We start from the raw sequence: 11241 nt of genomic DNA, 5'->3' as shown, positions 1-11241 counted from the left end.
TAACCCTAACCCTGAACCTAAGCCTAACCCTGAACCTAACCCTAACCCTGAACCTAACCCTGAACCTAACCCTGAACCTGAACCTAACCCTAACCCTGAACCTAGCCCTAACCCTGAACCTAACCCTAACCCTGAACCTAACCCTAACCCTAACCCTGAACCTAGCCCTAACCCTAAACCTAGCCCTAACCCTGAACCTAACCCTAACCCTAACCCTGAACCTAAGCCTAACCCTGAACCTAGCCCTAACCCTGAACCTAACCCTAACCCTGCTGTGTGATGAGCTAAACAGCCAGCCATCACATCCATAGACCCTCACTCTAACCCCGAACCTAACTCTAATCCTGCTGTGTAATGAGCTAAACAGCCAGCCATCATGTCCATAGACCCTCACTCTAACCCTGAACCTAACTCTAACCCTGCTGTGTAATGAGCTAAACAGCCAGCCATCACATCCATAGACCCTCACTCTAACCCTGAACCTAACTCTAACCCTGCTGTGTAATGAGCTAAACAGCCAGCCATCATGTCCATAGACCCTCACTCTAACCCTGAACCTAACTCTAACCCTGCTGTGTAATGAGCTAAACAGCCAGCCATCACATCCATAGACCCTCACTCTAACCCTGAACCTAACTCTAACCCTGCTGTGTAATGAGCTAAACAGCCAGCCATCACGTCCATAGACCCTCACTCTAACCCTGAACCTAACCCTAACCCTGCTGTGTGATGAGCTAAACAGCCAGGCATCACATCTATAGACCCTCACTCTAACCCTGCTGTGTAATGAGCTAAACAGCCAGCCATCACGTCCATAGACCCTCACTCTAACCCTGCTGTGTAATGAGCTAAACAGCCAGCCATCACATCCATAGACCCTCACTCTAACCCTGCTGTGTAATGAGCTAAACAGCCAGCCATCACGTCCATAGACCCTCACTCTAACCCTGCTGTGTAATGAGCTAAACAGCCAGCCATCACGTCCATAGACCCTCACTCTAACCCTGCTGTGTAATGAGCTAAACAGCCAGCCATCACGTCCATAGACGAATAGCTCCTTCAAATCCAGATTAAACGTTATTTTAATCACCCGGCCTGAAGTGTGAATTAATTAGGAAACAGTTACAAAAAGGGGGTATTTTGTCATCAAAATGTTAATTAGCAGGGGGTCCTGACCCTCTCTGTGGGCTTTGTGTATCCCCAGCTGAGGCAGAGGGGGCTTGTCCACTGTTCACACTTAATGACGCTAATATTAAACACTCACTGAATGTTGTCGCACTTTTGTCCTCATTCATATCAGAATGAAGTTCTTGGGGGCGCCGGCCGGGCCCCTGCGTCCGTTCGTTTATCAATCACCGTAGGGCTCCAGCTGTTCCACAAGGCTTTGGCAAGGCTTCAACAGCCGGCCTTACAAATTGTCTGTGAATAGAATTGAGCAAGGCCCCCTCAACCCCCTTTTGTCACCGTCTCCTGACAAACGTCCCATCCACACAGGCAACACACACAGCCTCCTCTCCCCCAGCACCAGACACACAGGCCTTACCCTCTGTTCTCTATCCTCTCTGCTCTGCTATCATATGGCCTTGCTTTGCATTCTCACATGTAAGCACTTTGAAATGAATCATCTGTAAAAAACAAACAACTATATAAATAAAGTTTGATTTGATATTAGCAATGACGAGGATGGGCATGGAGATGGTAAAGGAGTTTGGACTGGTCTGTCTCGACTATCCAGCCCTCAGTTTGTACTGAGCCCAGCCATTATTAGGTAGATTATGATGCTTTTACAACCAGAGTCTCTCAAACAAAACCTAAATATTGCAGTTCATTAGGAATCATTTGCCAGTGCCTTGTGAAATTCATAAAACATTTGATTTGAAATTGTGCTTTCTCTGAACGCGTTTACACTAAATGTGTACACAGACGGGGAAGAAAACATTGCCTTTTTATAGTAAGTTTTGGGGGAAATAATGATGTATTGTCAAACTTTGTTGATAATATCAACTAAACCATCTTAGATCTCAGAACTCATACCTCCTGCTCTAGAACTCCCACAGACAGCTTCACTGTTGTCAGAACTCTACAACTCCCACAGACAGTTCCACTGTTGTCAGAACTCTAGAACTCCCACAGACAGTTCCACTGTTGTCAGAACTATAGAACTCCCACAGACAGTTCCACTGTTGTCAGAACTATAGAACTCCCTCAGACAGTTCCACTGTTGTCAGAACTCTAGAACTCCCGCAGACAGTTCCACTGTTGTCAGAACTCTAGAACTCCCACAGACAGTTCCCCTGTTGTCAGAACTCTAGAACTCCCACAGACAGTTCCACTGTTGTCAGAACTCTAGAACTCCCACAGACAGTTCCACTGTTGTCAGAATTCTACAACTCCCACAGACAGTTCCACTGTTGTCAGATCTCTACAACTCCCACAGACAGTTCCACTGTTGTCAGAACTATAGAACTCCCACAGACAGTTCCACTGTTGTCAGAACTATGAACTCCCACAGACAGTTCCACTGTTGTCAGAACTCTAGAACTCCCGCAGACAGTTCCACTGTTGTCAGAACTGTAGAACTCCCACAGACAGTTCCACTGTTGTCAGAACTCTACAGCTCCCACAGACAGTTCTGCTGTTGTCAGAACTCTACAACTCCCACAGACAGTTCCACTGTTGTCAGAACTCTACAACTCCCACAGACAGTTCCACTGTTGTCAGAACTCTACAACTCCCACAGACAGTTCCACTGTTGTCAGAACTCTACAACTCCCACAGACAGTTCCACTGCTGTCAGAACTCTACAACTCCCACAGACAGTTCCACTGTTGTTAGAACTCTACAACTCCCACAGACAGTTCCACTGTTGTCAGAACTCTACAACTCCCACAGACAGTTCCACTGTTGTCAGAACTCTACAACTCCCACAGACAGTTCCACTGTTGTTAGAACTCTACAACTCCTACAGACAGTTCCACTGTTGTCAGAACTCTACAACTCCCACAGACAGTTCCACTGTTGTCAGAACTGTAGAACTCCCACAGACAGTTCCACTGTTGTCAGAACTCTACAACTCCCACAGACAGTTCCGCTGTTGTCAGAACTCTACAACTCCCACAGACAGTCCCACTGTTGTCAGAATTCTAAAGTCCAAGACACAGAAACTGCTGCATCAGGTAAAACAAAACACAAGCCATGCCGTTACTAGGGGGATAAAAAATGCAATTGTCATAGCAGCAGAATGAATGAATTGTTCAGGTTTTCTTTTGTACTCATTTCAGAGGAAATAATGAAGATAGATGGGCAGATGAATTAGCTGTCCTCCAAGGTCAAACGCTGATTGCCTTATCACTCTATTATTGAACTCTGTGGAACTATTACCACTGACACTTTGTCATGATATTTTGTACATCCGGAAAAGGAAGGGGGAGAGAAAGAGAGTGAAAGAGATACCAATTGATTGTTTGGCTGTGGAATCAGTCATAGTCATCTTCGGAGGATGGAGTAATAGAGTTGATGTGTCGCAGGTTGAGACAGAGAGAGTGGCTGAAAACAACAGAGATTGGTTTGAGCCCCTGGGAACTGAATCGATGTGAGTTGCATGTAAGCTGTTTGGTGTTGTTTAGAGGCAGACAGGGAGGTGGTGGGCTGTTTGGTGTTGTTTAGAGGCAGACAGGGAGGAGGTGGGCTGTTTGGTGTTGTTTAGAGGCAGACAGGGAGGTGGTGGGCTGTTTGGTGTTGTTTAGAGGCAGCCAGGGAGGAGGTGGGCTGTTTGGTGTTGTTTAGAGGCAGACAGGGAGGAGGTGGGCTGTTTGGTGTTGTTTAGAGGCAGACAGGGAGGAGGTGGGCTGTTTGGTGTTGTTTAGAGGCAGACAGGGAGGAGGTGGGCTGTTTGGTGTTGTTTAGAGGTAGACAGGGAGGTGGTGGGCTGTTTGGTGTTGTTTAGAGTCAGGGAGGGAGGAGGTGGGCTGTTTGGTGTTGTTTAGAGGCAGACAGGGAGGAGCCCACCTCCTCCCTATCTGCCTCTAAACAACACCAAACAGCCCACCACAAACAACACCAAACAGCCCACCTTGTTTAGAGTCAGCGAAGGAGTAGGTGGGCTGTGAAAAATGTTTGTGATATCGTTTGTTGCGTTGTTCTTTGAGAATGCACTTTGGTGCTTTTCTTTTGCTGTTATAAGTGATTGAATTCCAAGTTGACGATTTTATCTCTAAAGGTATTCGCTATGAATCCATGTCAGTCACTCGCTTTCTTTCTGCTCCCATATTTAAATGTCAACTTCAATACCCTGCGCTTTGAGAAGATACCAGGAGCTCTCCACTGTATATTTCCATTCCTACCTCTGCAACACAACTGTGCCAAACTAAAAGATGTGTTGTGTGGTAAAGTTATAATGTTAAATCATGAACACAATCTGTTGGGTTTCTGATCACGGTTAAATCTTCATGAACCTAGAAAATTTCCCGTAGAAATGTCTGGTGCACTTTTCTGTCATACACACTGTAATCCCCTTTTGTATTACCATTTAACAGCAATCTTTTTACCCCACTTTCTCCAACGCAGAAGGACATCAATCAATCAGTCAAATGTATTTATAAAGCCATTTTTATTCATTTACAAAGTCCCTTTACATCAGCAGTTGTCACAAAGTGCTTTTACAGTAACCCGCCCCTTAGATCACATTGGCTAGGAAAAACTCACTAAAGTAGGAAGAAACCTAGAGAGGAACCCAGCACTTAAAGTGTATGAACGCATCATCATCTCACTCAGAGAATCTATAGGCTTTTGGTAAATTAATCAACTCCCCACCGTAATTCCAAATATTTGTCACACATGCTGATTGGGGTCAGTGCCTCAATACTATATCAAGGGAACAAGAAGTCCCTTAATGATTTATTACCAGCCCAGCCGCACATATTATTATGAAATGAGTTTATTAGCTTTAAATCTACCAGTAATGTGCTTTTGGGGAGCAGGCATGGGTGACGAGCCTAGCCAGCGCCTGCATTAACCACTTGATTTGAATGAAGGCTCTATTGTACTACAAGGATGCCCAATTTGGTCGTATTACCACCACATCCACCACACAATGCAGAACAACGGGATCGTTCCTCATATTAGACATGGATTTGTGCAAGTTTGCATCGTTGAATTTCTTATGGCGATCCGTGTGATCTTGTTGATAAAATTCAACCATATTATCTTCATTTACTATCTTTTTTTTTTTGGAAAGAAATCCTTCTGTTTTGTGTTTGAGTTTACTTTCACAATATCGTCTTCCTTTTCTAGGCACTACTAATTAAAGGTTTTGAAATGGTTAAGCATCCAACCATTGTTTCTGTAGTAATCATACAGTACTCATATGGAAGATGCAGACTAAACTATAAAAGTATCATATTTGTATTTTTTATTTTGCACAGTACCACAATACCACTCGTAAACACCCCCAAAGCCCTAAATAACTAGATAGTGCAAGTGGTAACACCTTCAATGTCTTTAGTATTCCTACAGTAGTGGGACACAGTTGGAAGATGCAGACAGACTTGACGACGTTGTAAAAATACAGCATGTGACCATGAACCGTCGTTCTCTTAGTCACAGGGAGAGTAATAACTAAACAAGAATGTTGTTACACAGTAATGGGACTTGTACAAAATGGCTTCTCTCCTTCCTCGTCATTATCAAGTCCATTTCTTTTCTCCCATTCCTTCTGATGATCAATTAAGTGTTTAATGGAGAGCCTGCTGTGTGCAGCGCGTGTGGGCTCTCAGATGATGACCGTCCGTAGTCTACATTTGAGTTGTGTGGTAAAAGTGACACATGACAGAACACACACAGCAGCAGGAACAGCAGCACCACAGAACTGTCTGTCCCAATACACATCTTTTCTAAACGACTAGGAACTATTATTTCAATAAATTATTCGTATTTCTTCCTCCGTGAAATATGTGTTTTATTGGTGGTTGTGTTATTGTTGTTTGGATAAACGGTATCTTGTGCTTTGTTTACAGTTACGGTAATATTACAAATATTGTACTAAGTGTATTCGAGACAAAACATTTTTGTGGAACAACGTAGCTTTGCAGACCCACCGTTATCAGGAAGCTATGTCTTCCAGAAAATACTATAGACTAAGTCAGATATGAGAGGACGAACATTTAAACGTTTACATGAAACTCATTGAATGTGGTAACTCTTACGTCAGCAGTCACCAATGTATGAGGTGAACTGAATTACCCTACATGCTGTTACAATACTCAGTTCAACACAACTGTCATGCCTCTCTTTCAAATGACTGTACCATTAGTAGGACACTATTCTGAAAGCAACCCCAAATCACTGTATTGTCACCTGGTACACCAGCCTCGTGTTAAAACTCCTGCTCCTTGTAGATTACTGCTCATTCCTTCCTTACACACAGCACACAGCACACAGCTCACAGCACACAGCACACAAGCTTTGACACACAAAGACTGATCAACATCCAAGGCTGCCGCTTGTCAGCGAGGGAATATATAAAGATAAATGATATTATGTTAAATTCCACTTAATGACAAATTTGTAATTTTCTGAACATGGTCATTTTCTGGCTAGTGAATCAACTGTAAGGAGCTAATTACGAAAGGATCTGAGCAAAAATAACTCCTCATTTTCAAGGATAATGGAAGAGAAATGTTGTAGATTAATGGCGCTATTTATCTTTTTTAAATTTCTATCTTTCTCTGGTGATGGCTGGTGCTCCCCAAGGAAAATATTCATAAAATGAAATTGAAGTCGTAACTTAATAGGTTATTAAAATTTTTGAGTGCATATCACTTCTCCTTTCGCGGCGCTGTAAATTTAAATTGAAGTTTGCTGCGGCGTCCGGGTTAGTCACCAGTGGAGGTTTTTATGATGACACAATGGAGGAGGAACATGCATCTTTGTCAGGAGGTATTTGCTATTCTAATTTTATGGCAGGCCAGATTATCAAAAAGGAGAGTGGTGCGCCGGCTCGATGACAACACCTCAGCCTTCAGCCATGTGTTTCCATTAGAGGCCTCCACCATCCAGGGGTTTGTTCCAGATATTATTTTCCATTTCACTCTTTTATCCTGATTTAAAGTGAGGGAGCTCGGCTTGCTGAATATTCTCTCCTGCAGTTTTTATTCCCCCCTTTTTATAGAGACTGGGGAGTCAGGAGAGAGGAGGACATTCTGCACTGTGTGAGGTTTTACTAGTGGGACCTGGGCTCTCCTGGGGAGAGCTGCCGATCGGGTCAAAGTGGAATAACTATCTTTAGCCCCGGCTACTGTGTTGTGTTTGGAAATGCAGAGATGGAGAGAGGGGGGGGGGGGGGGAAGAGTGAGGGAGTAAAATGAACAGAAGAAGGGAAAGGTGGCTGTGTAACGTCCTGTATCAGCGTGTCGTCGTGCCAACACCAACGCTCCTCTCGCTCTCTCTCTCAAGGTCAAGGGTCACAGCTATTCATTTCCCTGAAACTTACGACGAGGTTTTACTGACTACTTTGTAGTTATGATGAGGCCAACCAGGACGTCGTAAATTTGTCTCGGTTATTGGTCACCGACGACAAAAGGTTTTTTATTTGACTTTCAAGGACATTGTGTTATATTTTTGTATTGTCGTCCTGCAGCTCAACACAATGGATGATACACTGTGATTCATTCATTACTGCATTAAAAACAATTGGGGAAATAAAAATGGTTTTAATAAAAATTTCTTTAATAAAAATAAAGATTATACTCAAGTGGAGATTTTTGTTATTGTGTTATTTGTATGATGTTCCTGTAAGGTTTGATGTTCCTTTAAAGGTATGGTGTTCCTATAAGGTATGATGTTCCTGTAAGGTATGATGTTCCTATAAGGTATGATGTTCCTGTAAGGTATGATGTTCCTGTAAGGTATGATGTTCCTATAAGGTATGCTGTTCCTATAAGGTATGATGTTCCTGTAAGGTATGATGTTCCTATAAGGTATGATGTTCCTATAAGGTATGATGTTCCTATAAGGTATGATGTTCCTGTAAGGTATGATGTTCCTATAAGGTATGATGTTCCTATAAGGTATGATGTTCCTATAAGGTATGATGTTCCTATAAGGTATGATGTTCCTGTAAGGTACAGTACAATGTTCCTATAAGGTATGATGTTCCGATAAGGTATGATGTTCCTATAAGGTATGATGTTCCTGTAAGGTATGATGTTCCTATAAGGTATGATGGTCCTGTAAGGTATGATGTTCCTGTAAGGTATGATGTTCCTATAAGGTATGATGTTCCTGTAAGGTATGATGTTCCTATAAGGTATGATGTTCCTATAAGGTATAATGTTCCTATGATGTTCCTATAAGGTATGCTGTTCCTGTAAGGTACAGTACAATGTTCCTATAAGGTATGATGTTCCTATAAGGTATGATGTTTCTATAAGGTATGATGTTCCTGTAAGGTATGATGTTCCTATAAGGTATGATGTTCCTATAAGGTATGATGTTCCTGTAAGGTATGATGTTCCTATAAGGTATGATGTTCCTATAAGGTATGATGTTCCTATAAGGTATGATGTTCCTGTAAGGTATGATGTTCCTATAAGGTATGATGTTCCTATAAGGTATGATGTTCCTATAAGGTATGATGTTTCTATAAGGTATGATGTTCCTGTAAGGTATGATGTTCCTATAAGGTATGATGTTCCTGTAAGGTATGATGTTCCTATAAGGTATGATGTTCCTATAAGGTATGATGTTCCTGTAAGGTATGATGTTCCTATAAGGTATGATGTTCCTATAAGGTATGATGTTCCTGTAAGGTATGATGTTCCTATAAGGTATGATGTTCCTGTAAGGTATGATGTTCCTATAAGGTATGATGTTCCTATAAGGTATGATGTTCCTGTAAGGTATGATGTTCCTATAAGGTATGATGTTCCTATAAGGTATGATGTTCCTATAAGGTATGATGTTCCTATAAGGTATGATGTTCCTATAAGGTATGATGTTCCTGTAAGGTATGATGTTCCTATAAGGTATGATGTTCCTATAAGGTATGATGTTCCTATAAGGTATGATGTTCCTATAAGGTATGATGTTCCTATAAGGTATGATAATCCTATAAGGTATGATGTTCCTATAAGGTATGATGTTCCTATAAGGTATGATGTTCCTATAAGGTATGATGTTCCTATAAGGTATGATGTTCCTATAAGGTATGATAATCCTATAAGGTATGATGTTCCTATAAGGTATGATGTTCCTATAAGGTATGATGTTCCTATAAGGTATGATGTTCCTATAAGGTATGATGTTCCTATAAGGTATGATGTTTCTATAAGGTATGATGTTCCTATAAGGTATGATGTTCCTATAAGGTATGATGTTCCTATAAGGTATGATGTTTCTATAAGGTATGATGTTCCTATAAGGTATGATGTTCCTCTAAGGTATGATATTCCTGTAAGGTATGATGTTCCTGTAAGGTATGCTGTTCCTGTAAGGTATTATGTTCCTGTAAAGTATGCTGTTCCTGTAAGGTATGATGTTCCTATAAGGTATGATGTTCCTATAAGGTATGATGTTCCTGTAAGGTATGATGTTCCTGTAAGGTATGATGTTCCTATAAGGTATGATGTTCCTATAAGGTATGATAATCCTATAAGGTTTTTATAGTGATTTATAGTGCCTTTCTCAGACCCCAAACCAGGCTGTGATGGTCTCAGGCAAGACTTCAGTGGCAGCATCAGGACACTGCTCCTACAACACTGAATCCCAAACAAAACCAGAGTCTAAACGTCCGTCACTCACACATCTTCTCCGGGATGGTAATATTACTTACAGGTTGAGACACGGTGTATATATCAGGGTCTCTGGTTGGTTTGAAAATAATAACATTTTGTTCCCACCATTTAAAAAATGGACGGGTTGCAAATGTATCATTTCTGAAGCAAGGGATTCTCTCTAAGGTAGGCCACATCCCCTCCAGGACTTTCCTTCTGTTTCTGTTTATCTTTTTTCAATTTCTATTTAGAAATTCTGCATCCTGAAAACCTTAAAGTATAACATATTGGAACGCTCCTCAGACGCACCCTGACCTGTTTATGCTGCATAACGTTGATAAGCTGTCAGAGCCCACAGAGAGAGAGAGAGAGAGAGAGAGCGAGAGAGAGAGAAAGATAGAGAATGAAAGAAATAGAGAGGGAGGGAGAGAGAGGGAGAGAGAGGGAGAGAGAGAGGAAGAGAGAGGAAGAGAGAGGAAGAGAGAGAGAGAGAGAGAGAGAGAGAGAGGGAGAGAGAGAGAGAGAGAGAGAGAGAGAGAGAGAGGAGAGAGAGAGGAAGAGAGAGGAAGAGAGAGAGAGAGAGAGAGAGAGAGAGAGGGAGAGAGAGAGAGAGGAGGAGAGAGGTTGGAATTGAAGCAGAGCGATCCTTTAAACTGCCTGGGTGATATTGGCTAGATAATAAAAGAAATCAATCAGACAATGGAGGGCTGAATATTCCATTTGTTATCCATATTCCTTATGGGCAGGAGAATGATACAGAAATGTAAAAACACCAATTCCACTTCTTTTCCCCTCTGGAATGGTGAAACACTTGAGATGCTGTTCTCATGTCAGAAGACAAAGTGCATGCTTTCCCCCAGCCTGGACCAGATCAATCTAAAAGGCAGCAGGCAGAATTACTGCTTCTAATGTTGTGTTATGTAGTCTTAACCCAGACCGCGTCCCTAAAGGCATCCCAGTCACTATAAAGTGCACTACGTTTAAAGGGATAGTGTAGGTGATAGGGAACCATTGGATTGACAGTCCCAGTCTTCTCCTTCGCTACCTCTGTCTCTGTCCAGCTCTTCAAACCTCATGTACCGTATACATACATATATAAATCCAGGGTTTTTCTCATTGTAATGGCCTCGTGTCGTATACTGTCTTCCCCCAGTGGAAGGGTTATTATGTGACATGATAGTTTGGCTGGAAAAAGGGTCCAACAAATGAATAGTTCAAAGCACTCAAAATACAGTCAAATGTAAACAACTTTAACAAAATATGTTAGGACCCTGACCATCACTGAGGAAAACTTGAATTTAATGAATTAGCTGATTGAGCACCGTATTTACGGACTTAATGCTAAGTCACTCTAATGTGTCCAGTTAATCTGCCTCAGATCATTTAAAAAGCTACTAAAAGCCAGCTGACTTTGTCTCCTTCTTTCCCCTGATATGATCATATATGAGGCCCTCACAATAATCCCTTTGTA

This window comes from Salvelinus alpinus, chromosome 3 (genome assembly GCF_045679555.1).
Source record: "Salvelinus alpinus chromosome 3, SLU_Salpinus.1, whole genome shotgun sequence".
In the NCBI taxonomy this organism is placed as follows: Eukaryota; Metazoa; Chordata; class Actinopteri; order Salmoniformes; family Salmonidae; genus Salvelinus; species Salvelinus alpinus.
This window is presented reverse-complemented; position numbering follows the sequence as displayed.